Source organism: Eumetopias jubatus, unplaced genomic scaffold (genome assembly GCF_037043125.1).
Source record: "Eumetopias jubatus isolate StellerSeaLion01/CBP00866 unplaced genomic scaffold, mEumJub1_p1.0 scaffold_5, whole genome shotgun sequence".
NCBI classification, from domain to species: Eukaryota; Metazoa; Chordata; class Mammalia; order Carnivora; family Otariidae; genus Eumetopias; species Eumetopias jubatus.
This window is the reverse complement of record NW_028274811.1, coordinates 46,822,519-46,840,559: the sequence shown is the minus strand read 5'-3', so window position 1 is coordinate 46,840,559 and position 18,041 is coordinate 46,822,519. Positions and strand designations below refer to the sequence as shown.

The 18,041-nt window shown below is 42.1% G+C and overlaps 1 pseudogene; it reads left to right on the top strand.

Annotated features, from left to right (window-relative positions):
• The first annotated feature begins 10,256 nt into the window (after nt 1–10,256).
• On the top strand, nt 10,257–10,408 carry LOC114224688 (U4 spliceosomal RNA; annotated as a pseudogene).
• The last annotated feature ends 7,633 nt before the right edge of the window (nt 10,409–18,041 follow it).

Sequence of the window (18,041 nt, the reverse complement as noted above, 5' to 3'; positions counted from 1 at the left end):
TCTTTCTTTATTGAGGCTAAAACACAGCCAGTGAAGTGCATGCAGGGCTTTAATCCTAAGTGCACAGTCTGGTGAGTTTTCACATACGCCTTCAACCCTGGAAGCTGCCTCCCCAGACTAAGATGCAGAATATCCCTTTGCGTCCTAGAGTCACAAAGAAGTTCAGCAGGATGAAGTTCTGCTAACCTTAAAAAAGGTATTTTACCTTTTTTAAATCACTGTAAGTGAACTCACAAACTCAAAACAGGCTCAGGTGGCCCAAGTAAGCGAGTGGAACCGATGAGGTGGATGCCGCCATGGTTAACTGAAAGTGACGTCAGGCTTCGAATATTTTGCTGTCAGAAATACTTCCTATGAACAGTTTTGTAACTCAAGTTATTTTTCCCATTTTAGGAAACTTCCTTAGGATAGATCTCAAGGGGTATACTTACAAGATTAAAAAGAAAAGTAAAATCATTTAAAAAACTTTTAATATACATTGCCAAATGTGTGGCAGCCACGGGAATGTGTCCACAGTCCTCCAAACACAGGGGGCAGAGGTGACCACGGGTCTGTCCGCGGCCACACCTCCATGGGCTGCTTCTAGCCCATGAGCCGGTGCCACAGAGATGCCAGAGCAGGCCTATTTCTGGGAGACATGGGACTCCTCTGGTGGTTGCTACTGGACGGAGGACGTCCCATTGCCTTGCTGAACCTTCCCTTAGGCCGCCAGGCAGGTGAGGTGCTCACACCAGCCTTCCCTCCCTCCGTTGGGGGGGTCAGATGGCCATAGGCTCTGACAGCTCCCAGCCTTCCTTGCTGTCTCTCTGCTTTCCCTCACATGGGCATTTCCCCTGATAAAATTCTTGTATGCCTCACCCAGGCCTGCTATGTGCTTTGCTTCTCTAAGGACCCAGATACACACAGTTATATTTGTTTCCATTTGTTTCCCCAAGCGATCTACATGAGTGAGTTTTTGCTTCTTCTTTCTCAGCATTGGATATTTTCCAAATCTTTGCTACTTTGAAAAATGAAGAGAAGCGTTTTCCTTTAATTTGCATTTTTAAAAGATTTTCTAAAAAAGATTTATTTATTTATTTTAGAGAGTGAGCAAGAGAGAGAGAGAGCAGGAAGAAGGGCAGAGGGAAAAGGAGAGAGAGAATCTCCAGCAGACTTCCCACTGAGCGCAGAGCCCGACTTGGGGTGCAATCCCACGACCCTGAGATCATAACCTGAGGTGAAACCAAGAGTTGGGTGCTTAATCAACAGCCACCCAGGCAACCCTAAAGATTTATTTATTTATTTTAGAGAGAGACAGAGAGAGACAGCCCACATGGGGGGTAGGGGCATAGGGTGAGTGACAGAGAGAGAATCTCAAGCCGACTCTCCCTGAACAAGGAGCCTCACACAGGGCTCGATCTCATGTCCTTGAGATCATAACCTGAGCTGAAATCAAGAGTGGATGCTTAACCGACTGAGCCAACAGGGTGCTCCTAATTTGCATTTTGAAATATTGAAGTTTGACATTTTTGGTATGTGGTTTCCAGTCATCTGGACCATCTTACCTGGAAATTTTCCTTGAGGAGTCCATGGAAACACAGCACTCACTTTGAAACCACCACCTTCTGGGAGGCGCGGTCTCCGGTGGCTTTCCTGCCTAGCAGCTGCCAGCGCGCCTTGGATTTCATCGGGAAGGTGCCGTACGATGCTGGCTTCCACAGGACTGACACATGACCCAGGGTGAGTGCCAGGCTGGGGAACAGGAGCATAGCCCGGTCAGTTCCTCTTGCAAAATATGAAGAGCTAATCGTGTGCTGCAACACAGGGTCCCACATGGCCTCCCCTATGGGAAGGAGAAGAGACCAACATTTATAGAGCACCTACTGTGTGCTAGGTACTGCCTTTCTCTCATTTTACCTGACACAGCAGGTGTCATTTTCAAAATTCTACGGATGAAGAAAGTGATGTTCAGAGAGTTGCCCAAGTCACGCTGGAGTGCAAAAAAGGGACAGATGTAAGTTTGAGGTTGCCCATATTCTTTCACTCCATTAAACTTCTGAGGCTTCTTGGACCTCAAGCATTTTGCATCACTCAAGTGGTTTTTCTACACTCTGTGCTGTGTGGCACCGTTATCTGCTTAGCTAGACTATAAGTTCATATCCTCCGTGAATAGTAATGAATGATGCTTTAGATGACTTAGGCTGATTTTCTGGAATTTGAGTCAGCTGAAGGATCACCCATGGCTTCCTCTTACAAGCGGACACCAGCAGTTAAAAGTGGAGATGTCTAGCACTCATTTATCAATCCTTACAAGGGATATCTTCTGAAATGAGATTAAAAAACTAATCAACTAACTAACCAACCAACAAAAACCCTGCTTCCAAAAACCCACCAACCAGTGAAAACAAAAGCAGAAATACAACCCAAATCCTTAGACAAACAGGACCATTTTTTAAAATAAAATATTATACGATTCAACTCTCAAACCAAAGGATTTCAAGGATAAAGGAATCAAGTTTTATGTGGAACTTCAATTATGTTTAGGGTCATGAAAAGACACATTTGGCCTTGTCTCTTCCCAATTTGAATATCTGAGTGCTCTAAGTTCCCATTTTCCCACCCATGCCCCCTTGGTATCATGTGATGAGTTAATAAGGAGAAAATACTACTGCATTCTCAGCTTTCACATCCCTAACAAAGCCTATATTTTAAAGCTGTTATGGAACTTTGCACAGAATCCAGGTTTAAAGACAAATTAAATACATAAAAAAACTAAGCGTGACAGCAAAGTTTAGTCACCTGAGAAATAGCTACTAAATGTATCTCTTCAGTTAGGAACCTAAGATAAAAACTTGAAAAAACTCACTACGCTTTTGCTTTCAATTTTACTCTAGGCCTTATTAAAAAACACTTTTGGCAAGAAATGTACTTGTATAATTTAAAGCCATCCTGATCAGAATGTGTTATAATAACTTGACTATGTAAAAAATTTGTCTGTTTGCTACTGTCATGGAGCTGATCTTTCTGAGTTTCAGTAGAGGGTTTTAGGGTACAGGGCAGGGCTATTTTACTCTATCTTGAGTATAGGTAATCAGAGTTGGGGATGGTGGAGACTACAGGTTATAAGCACTCTCAAGACTTACGCTCCCTGACTATGCCCCTAGAGTACATGGGAGTCTTCAAGGAGCAATGGCTGCTCTTAGCTAGGTGATAGGTGGCCACTAGAATACTTCACTTAATTACCCCTCCTTGAGCTTTTCTTCTCCTTCTTTCCCCCTCTGCTGATGTGTTGTTGCTGAGGACAACTATCATCTTCTGCTTTGCTCTTACCCTGTCCACTAAGTGACCTAACTAACTCATGACCTTGAGTTCCACCTCTTGTGCTATCTTCAGCTTTTATCCTTTCTCCTTGGGAATTCCGTACCTTGTTGGTTCTCATTGTCACAGCTTCTTAATGAAATAGGATAAGATAAAAGATACCTGGTTTCCTTTAGAAACTGGGTGAATCTTAATTTCTCCCCTGCATAACAAAATTGTGTGTTCTTTATTACATTAGTGCGGCTTTGTGAGGGTTGAAGTTAGCAAAGGAAGACAAGGGGTACAAAAAACTGTGAATTGTAGAGGCTCATACCTCTGCTACTAGACCAGGTCCTGTTCTTAGTATCTGACCAAGTTCCTTTTCTCCAAATCACAGGGATGGCATTTTCCTCTTTGGGGATTTTCTGAAAGTGAAAGCAATCATCTCAATCACTGTCATTCAAACACGATGAGATCTGAGGATGGTTGTTACAAGAGTTATGCCAGCTGGGCGAAGCAAATGTAGCTGGCATGCTGCACAAACACGATATGTGGATTGTAATCAGAATACAACTTATTTTTTTCCTTTCCTACTGCTTCTCTAAACTCTGTTCCATGGGGAATAATCTTCCCCTAATCATGGTTTGAAAACTACCAACCCAGTGATTTTTCTGCTCCCTCATAAGTAATAGATATCCCATGGTTACTTTAAATCATAACCAGAGATGTGCTTTACAATTGCAATGTCCAGGTCAGTGAGATCAAAACTCCACACCTGCTGATGGCTTTTCCTTTCTTTCCTCAGACAGACCTGTTTCTTCCTGGAAGTCCTCAGTGGGGAAGGGTGTGGTCCTTCAGCTCTCTAGCTTCTGGCACCAGCCAGAAGCTCAGGAAGCAAGGTGCACACCGGGTAGCGATGTTCTTATTTGGCTGGGGCCTCCCAAGCCCTCGAGGTCCAGTACGTAGTCAGTGCAAGCATCCCTGTGGAGGCCTGACCCATGATTACTGCAGATTCTTGTTTCTCTTTGTGGGCTTTTGAGAGGGCATCCTGTTGGATGTCTCTCTCCTCCAGGTCTCTTTACCTAGAGGGGGGTACCTTTCTTTCAGATGATTTCCTGTGACTCTTTTTCTTAATTATTATATATTAGGTGCTAAGTCTCTGGCCTCCTCTTGAGATCTCTTAACCCCTCCAGGTGGCCCTATTGGACAAAAAGCCTAAGAACTGCTCTTCTCCCCCTGGGTATTGTTGACCTTAAAAGCCAAACTGCTGGTTACTTTGCCAGCAAAAGATGGATTTATTTGGGAATGGCAGAGAATTGCAGTCTGGGACAAGCAAGCTACAGCAAAACCGTAGGCAAGTCCAGAGAACACAGGAGAGGAGCGTTGTTTTGTAGCGGAAAAGGGGAAGTTTTATAGAGGAAAAGGGGAAGTTGGGAAGGCTGTCACAAACAAAAAGTCCATTGGAGTAAACTGGGAGTTGGAAGTAAAGTGGATTCTCATTGGCTGAGTTGTGAGTCTCTCATGGGCGGGGCTATTGGGGGAGGGGGAGAGATGGGAGGGAGGGGAGGAAGTAAGCCTCTCTTCTTCCTGCGGGGTAGTAAAGCAGTATCCATGTACATGGTCCATCTCTTCCTGTTTGGGTCTGCAATTGAGGATGAGTGGTAGGGCGACAGCTCCCCTGCCGAATCTTTTGACTGCATTGTAGTGAGGTTTCCCATTATTAATTTTCACATTTTCCACGTTTTGATTAAGATCTTTCTTTGAAAGCATCACTGATCAATAGTCAGACTCTTTATATTTAGTGGTTTTGTTTCTCAGTGCCAGGAAGGACCTTTACTAGTTGTCATGTCCCATGGTGGAGAGAAAGTGCAAAGTGCTTGGAAACCACTTAAAGCCACATTTGAGTAACAAGGAAGGTTAGGAGGGAGAAACTCTCAGGCACTTCCCATCTGACGTCTATATTTTCTCAAGGTCAGGAGTGTTGGAGATCATCTCAAACCACTGAGCCAGCATCACCTTACTGGGTACACTGTTTCTAAAAAGTTCAGCAGTCAATAAAATACAAAACTTAAAATAATTATACAAAACAGAAGTAACGTAATGATTCCAAGTTATGTGATGGAACTAAACCAGGACTCTGGGTCTCAAAGTAGGCAACTGACATATTTCTTGGCACTTACTTTGACTTAGGGGAGAAAAGTCCTCCCTATGAAGGTATACCTGGAGTTATGTATGCCTCCCAGAAGTCTGAGCTTACAGCAGCCATGAAAGCAGAATCGTGGATCCTGCGAGTGCACTGAAAGAATTAATTGTGTGCATTTGGGAAGATACAGTCCACATACAAACATGAAGCAATAGCTAATGAACTTTTTTGCAAAATGGTAAAACCTCCAAGATGGTTTCAAACAGTATTGCTCTGTCAAAAGAACTCTTTGGAACCAAATGCGTTATTCGTAAAATAGCCTCTAGGGTTGTACATTCAGAGACCATGAACTGGTTAAGAATCCAAAGTTAGTTAATAGTTCAGATGAAAGAAAACTCTTGTGAATGCTGAACCTTCTAATCCTTCAGAAAAAGCAAGTGAAAAATTAATTTGTCCCAGGATCATGATGAGGCTGTTTCCAAAAGGCCATAATCAAAAGAAGAGTTTTCCCCATTTTGCAAGGGTTTGAGAGATGCAGACAAGAGTCTTGTCTTTCCATGAAAGAGAGAGAAAAAGCAATAGTGAGAAAAAGGTATACAGATCTGGTCCGCATATCTTGGAAAAGTGGTCTCGTCAGATGTCATCTGCTTCAATTCCTGGAAATCCTTACTTTCAGGTCACCAGATGGTGTGCAGATCTAATCAGGATTTGGTGCTTTCTTTAGATGTATTGCGTGAATACAAGACTCTATTCCCTGCAGCTTGGCAGCACAAGTGTTGGTTTGCAGTTCCTGATAAGGGTCTTTCCAGCAAGGCTGAAGAGTCTTTCCGGAGGAGTCTCTTCCAACAGATGAAAAATGCAGGTTGTAAGATTTGATACATAAGGTCGTTGTCTCCTGGGAGTGCACTGTGAAAAGCCTGCTCTACCGAAGCATGATTATTTTTAATGGAAATAATTAGGCCTTTACACTATTGAAGTATATCTCTTTTTATTAACTGTGGGTCACACAAGGCAGGAGCAAAGTGTGTTGGACATCCTGTGAGTATCTCAAAGGATGAGAGTGCATGAGTTCCCAACAGGGTGGATGATGGACCAATGGTAATGTTTTAGGCCAAGATTTTGGAAAGTGTCTACAAATGTTGCCAGTTGAGTCTTAATAATGCTGTTAGTGTGTGTGACTGAGGACCAGAGATAATATTCACAATGACAATGTGGTAACACTGGTCAAATAAGTAAGATTTGTTGAAACACCTGACCAGTAAAATGGGTTCCCTGATCACTATGAAGTTCAAGAGCAGTTCCCCAGGTAGGGATAATCTTTTCTAACAGAAGCAGCATTGGCCTGTCTATAAGGGAAAGCTTTGGTCCCATGAGAAAACATACAAACTATGACTAAAACATAATTACCTATGAGAGGGGAAAGTTGTATGAAATCCATTTGTATGAACTGATTTCCCTGGGTTATACTTTGGACAGATGGGACAAGCAAGGTAGGCACTTTCTGCAACCTTATTAACTTTTCCCCACCAATATTGGTTTATGAATGCTATCATTTTGTCAGTAAACCAATGGTTTAATGTATGTACAGTTGTTAAGTATTGAGAATTTTAGAATTTCTGGGAGAGCCAGATTGTTATTTGGTCCAAACCAGAGTTCTCTTTTTTATCAAGCCAACAATTATTAGATTTTTAGTACTGGCTCTCCTTCTCTCATGTCAATTTTTGGGTATCTCATCATTTTTTCTAAAATTATCATCTGGGAGAACATCCTTTTGGACCATGACAGAGTTTGGCTATTGGTTTCCTTGAGAGCAGCACTTTGTGTGTGTGTGTGTGTGTGTGTGTGTGTGTGTGTGTGTGTGTGTGTGTGTGTGGAAATATCAAGGAGGTGGGTTACTTTGGCGCCCAGGGAGTTGAGTCCGGAATGCCTGGGAACCTTAATAGCTAGAGCAGCCAATAAGAGTATGGCATCTACTAAATTTTGGACATAGAAACCATTTTTAATTTTTATTCGTATGAGACATAAAGATACCTCATTGTTTCTATAATATTCCAAAGCCGTGAACCACCCCAAAGGCATACCAACTACTGGTTAAATGTCTGTGGTTTTACCCTCTGCTGAGGCACAAACTTGAGTAAAAAGCCAGTTAGATTGAAGTAGCCAAAATGTTAGGGTATTGTTTCAGTGACTTCAAAAGAAGTTGTAATAGCATAGCCAGCACCATATTTATCATTTTCATTCTTTAAATAAGAACCATCAGTAAATCATGAAAATCTGCATTGGTTAGAGGAGTTTCCTGTAAACTGTCACGGGGATTCAAAAGGTAACCGGTCAGCATTAAACACTGGTGAGGGGTTTGGTCTGGATCCAAATATAATCCTTGTTTCAAGATTATATGCTCTAAGTATCTAACCTGAGTTTGAGCAAACTTCAAATTCTCTTTGGATACTTTGTGTCCCTTTAGGACAGAAGCTTTAATAGGCAGAGATGCTGTGTTCCTGAGAAGAGGTTTGAGAAAAGGGGAGCAGAGAAGTAAATCATCTTTGTATTGCAACAAAGTAGAGCCTGATGAAAACTTTGTATCATCTAAGGTTTGTGAAAAGTAAGGACCCTCTGTGAAACCTAGGGCCTTACTGTCCAGGTGTACTTTCTTTCTCCCCAAGTTAAAGCAAAAAAAGATATTGACAATTCTTATCAACTGGAATACTAAAAATGTACTGCATGGATCAATTACAGTGAAAAATTTGCTTCAGTGCAAATGGAGGTCAGTAGTACACAGGGGTTGGGAACAACAGAGTGCCGAGGGATTACAGCATTCTCTATTGCTTGGAGTTTCTGGACAAAACTCCATCCTTGGCCATTGGGTTTTTTAAAGGTAAAAGAGGTGTATTACAGGCACTAGTAATGAGGTTCTTGTGCCTTAAAAGGCTTCTTTATTTGTAGGGTATTGATTAAATCTGGAAAGAGGTTTTGAGGGATCTATTTGAAACTTGGTGGGAGATGCACTCAGGATTCTGCCAATATCAGTTGAAAATTTTGCATAGAGAGGATGGTAGCTGACCCGAGAGGAAGAAATGACCAGTGTCCCTAGACTCAGCTATAGTGCTATCAGAGACAGAGCACAGAAAAGATGCCGAAGGGCATTTATTTCCCCTGGCTGGCGATTTTGATTACTATTGTCAAATTCTAGAATTATTTCCTCCTTTTGGGAGAAAGAAATTCTGGCTTGATATTTTTCTAAGAAATCTCAGCCCAATAAATGAATAGAGGCAGAAGAACCAAGGAGAAAATGGTATGTATTTCTCAAAAGGTCTAGTTTCAGAGGGGGGACTAGTTTCAGAGATAGGAACCTATTGAGTTTTATTAGAGACCCCCACTAATACTCCAAGGTGGGGCCTGGCTTTACAGCAGTGGGATTGAGCCTCCAGAGTGTAGCTCAGGTGTCAATAAGGACGCAGAAAAATTAATTCGCAATCTGGGGAGCTGAGCCGATTGAGAGGGAGGAGCAGGAAGAGTCCCTGTAGTTTCTCCAAGCCCTGACCCTGGGAATTTGGGAGGTCACCAGAAAGACTGACTAGGGGGCCACAGGCACCTGGTGCATGTAAACTTGTAACTTTTTTTTTTTTAATTCTCTGGCTCTTTGCAATAATAGCATAAACTAGAAGGTTTTTAGTTTTATTTAGTGGCCTTCATTTGCTGGAGCTGAAAACTGAGAAGTTTTGTGGTCTTTTTTTTAAGTGCCTCATCTAGGAGGTGAGCGAGCTGGTTTGCCATATTAACTACATCTGGAGCAGCAATTTCCCATTCCAACCTGATCCTTTTAATTAAAAGTGAAAGATCCCAGTTCAGCCTGTTAACAGACATAGACTTAAATGCTAGCTGGGTGGATTCAACATGTAAAGGAAGACCAGAATTTTCTTTAAATACAATTTGGAGTCAATTGTAACAGTTATGAAGAAGTTCATCAGACTTTTGTGAGGAAGCCTGAATTCTGTTTGATTCAGCAGGCTTGGGAAAAGCTAATGTAATTGCTTGGTGACAATTTCTGGCGAGTTTTCTAACATCTTGACTAAAGTTAGGGGTTTGTGTCTCTAAATCCCCTCCAGGATGCTCCCTTTTAGCTAGTTTCACCCAACGTTTGTCTTGGTCCTCACGTCCTCACAATCAATAGGATGTATTAGAACGAGCATGTGGACTAATTGATGTAAATTTGAGAAACCAAACTGGTAAGTTTGAATAGCTATGTTAAATTCTTCAGCAAATCTGTGGGGGTCCTCAGTCACTTAGAAAGCTCTTTAACTATGGCTTGCAGTTTGGCCTTAGTCCTGGGAACATAAGAAACTTAAGGTTTATTCACATCCTCAGAAGACTTCACTTAAAAGAGGCGGGTTTTAATAGGGTCAGGAGAGGAGGGAGTGGGGAGAGATCTGGAGGTGAAGGAAAGTTCAGGAGAGGGAATGGAGGCAAATGGCATTGGAGGCGGCTTTAAGCGCAGGGTGGCTGCAGAGGATGAGGATGGGGAAGGGAAAAAGAGGACCCAGAGCCATTTTGACTCCTTTCAATCGTCTATTTGTCTCAGTTAATTTAGAAATTATATTTTGCAAAGAAGCAAACTTAGAAGCCTGAAAACAGCTTCCAGGTGCCATTTGCAATAGGCATCCCGTTCAGTTTTTGTGTTTGTTTGTTTTAGAATTGTGACTTTGTAATTTAATTTTGGGTAAAATAAGTTTGGGGAGAGCAAATTTCCCTATAATGGCTACTGAAGTTCTTGGCCTTTTGGTTAAGTCAGTTCACTTAATTAGAAATGCACATGCACAGGTTTTTGAACATAAAACCAAGCTTTGCGCAGTGGCAGTATCGTAGCCAATGAGGTTTATCCGAGGCGCGATTATTGCTAATTGAACATAAAACCAGCCAGAGTCCCAATGCAGGGGGCACTCAAAGTATTTTGATGACTGGAGTCCCATTTCTTGGAGGTTTTTCTCTAGAGCAAAGAAGGAGATTCCTAAACACCAGTTTCAACAGGAACAGCCTGGTTCCAGAAGGAATCAGACCAAAGGCTGGCACAGTTCCATCAGGAACAGTCCAATTTCAAAAAAAGAATCGGAATGAAGGCCAAATGAGTGCTCTCAGACATAAAAACAAGACCAAAGCCTTAAAAGAGGTCCTGAACAAAGCCCGAAGAGTTCACACACAAATTGTAGAGCTCGAAATCCAGGAGAAAGCTTACTCTCAAACCCCAAAGTCGGTAAGAAAGCAGTGAGCCCTACTGGCTCTGTAGGTAGTCACCTGTTTGCTCACCAGCCTCGGGTTTTCTCTGGATCCCACCTCTGATCATCAAGTAAAGTTAACCTGAAAAATAAGACTGCTAGTTATTTTACCAGCAAAAGTTGAGTTTATTCAGGGACAGCAAAGAATTTCAATCCAAAACAAGTAAGCTATAGCAAAACCACAGCCCAGTTCAGAGAACACAGGAGAGGAGTGCTCTTTTGTCAATGAAAAGGGCACGTTGGGAAGGCTGTTACAAACAAAAAGTCCATTGGATCGTGGATCACTACATCAAAAACTAATGATGTATGGTGACTAACATAACATAATAAAATAAAATTAAAAATAAAAAAGTCCATTGGAGCAAACTGGGAGTTGGAAGTAGAGTGGCGTCTCATTGGCTGAGTTGTGAGTCTCTCATGGGTGGGGCTGTTGGGGGAGGGGGAGAGAGGGGAGGGAGGGGAGGAAGTAAGGCTCTCTTCCTCCTGCGAGGTAGTAAAGCAGTATCCACGTACATGGTCCATCCCTTTCTGTTGGGTCTGCAATTGAGGATGAGTGGTAGGGTGATAGCTGAGTCTTTTGACTCCATTTTAGTGAGGTGTCAACCTCTGGGAGATCAGGCTCTTCCCATTGCCAAAAACCTTTCCTGGAACCCCCAGTGAAGAGTGGGTTTGTCAGTCAGACCTTCTGCTCTCTAAGTGGAAGTCAGCCAGGTGTCAGACCCACTCCATGGTCCACACTAGCTTTATCAGATTCAGGCACCAGCTGTCAGGGTCACCCAATTCAGAGAACACATTTCAAAGCTCTCCGGGAGGTTCCCTTGAAGCCCTTCTCACTCCTTGAGGTAGCAGGTTACACCTCTCATGTCTTCCCCAAAGGGGAAGCTGGGACTCACAGCAAGATAACTTCTGTCTTCAAATAAATGTTTTTACCAAACTCTTAAATCCCTTTCTCTGATCCCCTTCTATATCTGTGATGTCATTGATGGGTCTTGTATTAGGCTCTCCAGAGGAAACAGAATCAATGGGATGTATTAGAACACAGACACACACAGACACACACAGACACACACAGACACACACACACACACACACACACACACACAGTCTAGGATGCTCACACCAGCTCTCCCTCTCTTTACTAAGATCAGCCGGCATCAAGGTCTAATGGCTCTCTCAGCCTTCCTTGGCTCTCTCTCCATTTTTTCTCAAGACATTTCCCCTAATAAAATTCTTATATGTTTAATCCAGTCTTGGCATCTGCTTCTCTAAAGACCCAGATAAACACAGTTATATTTGTTTCTACTTATTCCCCCAAGTAATCTATGAGAGTATTTTGCTTCATCTTTGTCAGCATTTGATAGTTTCAAACTCTTACTACTTTGAAAAATGCAGAGAGTGTGAAAAGAGAAGCCTCGGATTCCTACTGCAGGAGGATGAGATGGATTTCCTGCATTTCCGATGGGAAACCGGAATACATTTTTCCTTTGGAATTCTATTTATAAATATCGCTAACTTATTTATTGTTAGCATAGAACCCTATTTCAGGCACATTACGGTTAAGTGGTATTATGTGGGCTGGTTTGACGTTCTAAATACCTGGATGATATTATTTTGGGAAAAAACATTTGAAATTCCAAACAGTTGGCTCATAACTACATATGTACACACACTCTGAGCTGGGGGTGGCCTGTATTTATATTTAATCTATAAATGTGGTAGAGTATAAAACATAGGCAAGAAATCAATATCATAACAAACTAAAGGAAAAAAATGAAGTGTGATCATTGAGATACTTCTTAGCAGCAAGTTGATATGCCAGTGAATTTCTATCTGCTCAAGTGGAGAGGCATCTTGTTCAAGCAAAATCTCATAGAGACCCAGTATGTAAAACAGATAAAAAGCAACATTGCTTTGGCTTCAGCAGAGACAGAAAATTGGCACTGGTGTGCTCAGTCGACTCACTCTACCTGTGTGTTAGCTGCAGGAGAGCTCCATGGAACCTCTGGGTCTACAGAACACAGTATGAAACCAGTGTTACTGAACACTGCGGCTTGGGATGCTAAATAAACCCAACAGTCATGCTCAAACATATCCTGGATATTAGGGAGGCAGAGTGGGTGCTAGCCAGAAATGATAATACATTTTTAAAAATTTTAATTCTAGTTTGGTTAACATGCAGTGTTATATTAGTTTCAGGTGTACAATAGAGCGACTCAACAGTTCTGTAGAACACTACTCGGTGCTTATCACAATAAGTGTACTTTTATTCCCTATCACCTATTTCACCCGTCCTCCCACCCACCTCCCCTCTGGTAATACTCAGTTTGTTCCTTATACTTAAGAGTCTGTTTCTTGGTTTGTCTATGTTTTCCTTTGTTTCGTTTCTTAAATTCCACAGAAGAGTGAAATCATATGGTATTTGTCTTTCTCTGACTGACTTACTTCACTTAGCCTTATAGTCTCCAACGCAGGAGATTGTAGACAGAGAGGGAAGGAGAAGGCGGGGTATTTATCCTTCCTTCTCCTCAGCCCCAGCCCTCCCACTTGGCCTCTCCCCGCCTTGGGTGAGATCTCTACCAGGGATCATGCCTCCTCTGGGATTCCAACGCCCCTAGACTTGTCTGCTATGGGTTTAGCCTCCACTGATACCAAAAAACTAAGAAATATTTATGAAAGAATATCTTAAAACTGAGAAAACCATCCATTGCCTTAGGAATATTCCCCCTGAGAATTGGAAAGGGGGAGAAACATCATTTTTTCCTACCTTTAGCAGTAGAATACTCATCTCCCAAAGAAGCATAGTGTGAAAATCATGGCACCACTAAAACAAATTTAATATTTGACTTTCAGAGTCTTTGAATTATAATACATACCTGTGTTGAGGATCATTTCAGTTGGAATCTAGGGCTATTTTGAATCTCTCTCCATAGTAGCAGTTGTCTGGAGAGGTGTCCCAAGAATAAATGATCCTATAGGGCTGCTTAGGCCTTTCTCTGTAATCCAGCATTTCCCTACCTGGGAAATCAAGTACGTGATGATTCTTTGAAGTGCTTATGGTGTTAGAGTATTCTATCTTTGTTTTCCCCCTCATATATATATGGGACCTATATTAATTTGATCTCTTGATTCTGGAAAGGGCAGGGACTAAAACACATTTAGCTTAATGTCTTAAGACACTGAGAGCTTTTAAAGAGAAAGTAGGAAGGGATTGGCCTTCTGAGCAAACAGGTGCAAACAAAAGGGAAAAATTGTAGCCACTAGATGAGGAAGGACTTTTTCCTCTTCTTTCCCTATTCTGAATGTCATTTGTGACGTTGACTAGAAAGACCATATGCTAGCTCCCTTGGCATCAATAAAATCTCCTAAGATTCTGTGAAATGAACTTCTTTTTATCTACTTGTTATTTAAGTCAAGACTTCAAAGGCTCACATCTGTTGAGCAGGTAGTCCTGGCCTTCATAATAAGGGATTTTGTATATTTTTGAAAAAACAAAAACAAACACTACTCTTGGGACCAGACACCAACTTGTCTATATTTAACTGATGAAAATTAGAGGAAAAATTCTCTTAATTTTGTTAAGAAAGACCAAGTCTAAACTTCTGGTATCATTCTTGCCTGCCTAGTGTTGCCATAATCTGGGTACTCATCTCTCTGGTTCTGTGGCCCAGTCCCTGGACCAAGGAGAATGAAGCTTCGGACTAAGCACGGCACCTTCTCTCCACCAGTACCAACACGTGGAATCGGAAATGACCCTGTGGACCCGGGTGTGCGGTGTGCTGTGGGCTCTTTGCTTACCTCTACTGTCTGTCCCAGGCCTGGCTAGGATTCTGCTCTGGTTCCCGATTCTCTGCTGTTGAAACCAGAGCCCTGCCCCAAGTTCAGCTGTTTGTGCAAGGCTGGACTTAAGGTCTTGTCTGCTCTCTCTCCCTGGCCGAGGTCCCGCTTCAACCAGATGAACACCTTTTCTGCTTGTTCCCAAAGCAAGATGCTGCCCTACACTTAGAAACCAGGGTGCACCATTGACCCGAGATTGCCTACTTGCCAGATTCCAATCTATAACTCAGTTCTGTGGGTATCTGTTCTCCCTGGGACATTGCAGTGTGGACCGCTGGGGAGCTCTGGGGACACATCCTATAACTTAGTTCCTTCATCAGCCGGCCTCAGTCATTGTCTCTCTTCTTGACCGAGATTAGCTTCTCAGCATGGATTCCCAGGCTAATGCCACTCTATGCCTGACAACTGAGCGGCCGGCGATATCCAGCTAGTCAAGAAGAGATATACTATCCAGATTGATAGGCACTGGTATCCATTTATATATGTATATAGAGTTTAAATGTGTGTGTATGCATTTTAAAATGGAAATACCATTTTTTTCCTGATAGAATGAGTTTATTGTAAAAAATTCAAACACAGTGAATGTGTAAGTTCCCTTACCCCAAGTCATCCCTCTGATTAATCATGTTAACAGTGTATATTGATATAATTCTCCCAGACCATTTTTTATGGAAATATAAATTTGAATGTGTATTATTTATATTTAAATATATAGGCTATATATTTAAAACAGAACCTGGATTATAATTTTCTATAATCTGTTTTTGATTTTAACTTTATCATTTGTTGTTGGACATCAGCCTGCCCTCATTTTAAATCTGGACTCACTTTGGCTCAACTTCAGAGCACTCTGTGGTTTAAGTACAAAGGAATAATTCTTCCACTCTTTTTATAGTCTTTTGGGGGGGCATGTTTGTTAAATTATTTATAGTGATAGGTTTTACAGAAATAGATGTTTTTTATTGAGACCATCAAAACCTTCAGTGCCTTAATGATTCTGCTGATTAAGTGGAAAACACATGAAGGCATGTCAACCTGTCAAGCAAAAGAAAATGCTCTCTCTCCCTAATGTAAATGGATTATATAAAGGCCTGATCTCCTGCTGCATCAAGTTATGGTGTTTCATGCTCTAAAGACCAGGTAGGTATTACTTTGCAGAGTTCTTGTAGAACGTTGGACTTTTAAGACGAAGAAACCAAATTTTAAAACTGTCATAAATCTGAGTCTGGCTTTCAGAAGGCAAGAATGCTATTTTTAGTGTGTCTGGATTGCAGTCTTTCCCTTTGGTACTTGATGATGACTGCACAGTAAGAATGAAAAATGAAACTTCTGGAGATTGGATAGCTAAGGAGATTGAAAATAACACCCAGACAGTGGAGCCTTTGGGTCACTAATCTGAATTCAGCTCAGATCAGTGATGACTACAAATTGTTCTGTCTGCTTGCAGTGAGGCTTGCAGAAAATACATTTCTCATCCTTATTTGTGTTAATTATGTCTCTGTGCTTGTCGGAGCCAGGTATGAGGGTTTTAGATTGTAATCCCCCAGAGGGCAGGGAACATCTCTGCATAATGCACTTTTTACACCTTCACTTAGATGAGTGTTGATTAGATGATTTTGATTAGGCAGATGAAGAAGTGCTCTTTCTGAGGGGAGCTGGCTAGTGTGAAATTGTGACTATCAAGTGTTTCTGTGAAATATGAGAATGACATCCCTTCTAGTTTGTTCTGGGTGGCCTTGGAAACAGTTTAGTCCCGTGCCATGACAAATAGGCTTCTTTTATAGCCCTGTCAGCAAACATTGCAGCTCAACCCCTGAAATTTAAAGATACGCCTCTTTTCCTTTTTTCTGATTTGCACACATCTATTGGGGTCTAGCGCAACCCCCACCTTTCCCACGGTCTTCCTTCAGCACGCCTTGATCATCATATATTATGAGCTGTTATCCTCTGCCAATAGTAATCTTTTTGTGAATGTGTCCTATCTCCCTATGTAGAGGCAAAATTTTGAGGGTCAAGACCATATCTTATATCTTTTTCTAACCTCCCCAGCTACTAGTACAATGTTTGCCATTTCTGGATTTTACTAATACATATTGTTGAAAAACTGAATAAAAGTCTTCCTTAAAAGTTTACATGTTTTTTTTTATCTTCTTTTTTTATGTTAGTTTTTGTTATACGAGCAATGCTTCTTTTCTAGCTCTTCTAATATCATATTACCAGTGCTGTGGATGTGGTGCCCATACAGTCATGCAGGTTGTACACTGCACAACTCTAGAGGGACCTATTCACATAGACAATAGCTCTGGTGATTGCTTCAGATAGTTCTGAAAAAAATGGAGGTCAAAGAACGACAGTACTAGTGCTTCAGAATAAAACAGATGTTACTAACCAAAATAAGCTAGACAGATAAAAGTCACTAAGGTGTGAATCTTAACACACCTGTTTTGGACCAAAAATAAATATGACGGGGACAACAGTTTTCAACAAGTGAGAGTTCCCACTGCTTTTCCCTCCCTTTGCCCACCCCAGAAGGAACTTGTTTCTCTGAAGGTGCAGTTTATTCACATTCTCAGCCTTCTGAGTAGAGTTTGTCTTTAGTCAACCCAGCTCTGGGGCTTTTGTGAGGCAGAATCAGGAAACTACTGAGACAAACAGGGCTAGAGAGCAGGGAGGACAAAGGAAGGAAAACCAGCTCAGGGGCCTGACTGCGGGGCGGGTAGGAGCTTGAGAGAGTAAGAGGCTCTGGCCCAGGGTAGGATGGGAGAGAGAGGAGCGGACAGAGCGTTTCAGGAAGTGCTGTGGAGTATAAACGAGTGGATTCCCTTTAATGCTCGCAGGTTGGGATGGGCTAGGTTCTGGTGTAGTCGCCAAGTCACAAACAACTAAATCTCTTTGGCTTAATACAGCAAAATTTCATTTCTTGCTCAAAGTCTGGTGCAGGTGCCAGGGACTCTCCCGGGCAGGAGTTCTCCATATGGTGACTCAGTGGCCGCAGCCACCTTGATCTTATGGCTCCGCTGTCGTAATGGCGGGGGACAGAGGGCACGGAGCCCCCACAGTCATTCTCCTAAGCTTCGGCCCGGCAGGGAGGCTGGACATGGCCTGAACTTGGCCCTGTGGCCAGTGACTGCAAGGCGGCTTGGAAGCCGTCTTCCGTGAGCCTGGAAGGTGAGAACTGTATGTAGCTGAGCTCTGTTTCTATCTGCCACAGGCTCTTGAGAAGTGTGCAGAGATGCTGGGATTGCTTTTACTTTTGGTGGCTGGGCTGGATCTGTGTGATAGGTGATACCTCTCTGAGACTGGGCCACCAAAGACCATGGAATTTAGTTGGTTTATACAGAAAGAGGCAACTATATGTAATAAAGCATTCTTAGGACTTTCTGAGAAACATAATAACGTCCTGCTAAGTATTGTAAGAACTTTTAAAAATTTTTGCCTGCTTGCTCTCTCTCTCTCTTTTCCTTCCTTTAGTGAGAAAATAGCCACAAATACAATTACTCCCATGACTTATTCAGAGG